This window comes from Seriola lalandi, unplaced genomic scaffold, assembly GCF_002814215.2.
Source record: "Seriola lalandi dorsalis isolate HSWRI2012SDOR001 ecotype SW California unplaced genomic scaffold, Sedor1 jcf7180002054606, whole genome shotgun sequence".
Taxonomy (NCBI): domain Eukaryota; kingdom Metazoa; phylum Chordata; class Actinopteri; order Carangiformes; family Carangidae; genus Seriola; species Seriola lalandi.
Genome location: NW_019525159.1, coordinates 2875333 through 2876250, shown reverse-complemented (window position 1 = coordinate 2876250; position 918 = coordinate 2875333).

The window sequence follows — 918 nt, the reverse complement described above, 5'->3', positions numbered from 1 at the left end:
CACACACACACACACACACACACACACACACACACACACACACACACACACCTCAACACCCACCCCACCTTCCTCTTCCACTGTGGATTAAACAACATCATAAAAAATGACCATCAACGCGCTCACTGTAAACAGATTATTCTCCTCGGCGCCTGGCGCTCAAACTCCACGCTAAAGGGCAAAGAGGCGTCCAGCGGCCATGTGTTGCAGCTCTGCTTGGTCATCCTTTTTCAGCCATTTACACACATACACACACACACACACACACACACACACACACAAACACACAAACACACACAAACACACACACTCTTCTCTGGACACTTCCTGGTCATGTAAATACTGCACGAGCGTTTGATGTCTTTGGCTGCGGGTTCGGGAGACTGTCGGGAGGCTGCACAGGGACATTTGTATAACAAGGAGAGGAGTCCCAGTCATTTCTCCACCAACCACCTTCTCCTCCTCCTTCTCCTCCTCCTCCTCCTCCTCCTCCTTCCAGAGCTTTTGAGCCTGCGACAGGGCGGCTTGTGTGAGCGGAAGGCAGCTATGGATGTTTATTTATCTAAGGATGTACTTTAAGCTCTGATCATTTAGAAAGCTTAATTATAACAATATCTCATGTCCTACCCCAGCATAAATTTGAAAATGATGACAGGAATGTCTCTGCATGACCTACATCATAAATAAGCCATGCACACGCATGGACTAGACCAACTCCTTTTTGACCCATATTTTACCTGCTGCTTGCGTTTCTTCTCATAAGTGATGAGGGTTGTCCACCTATAGGATTAGAGACTCTGCTTTAATGACTTGTATGGTTGTTACAACATGTTGGAAGTATCCCTAAAATACTCTCATTTTCCTGGAGTAAAGGTGCATGCGCTGATACTGCTCCATAACCTCTCAACCCTGGAGAAA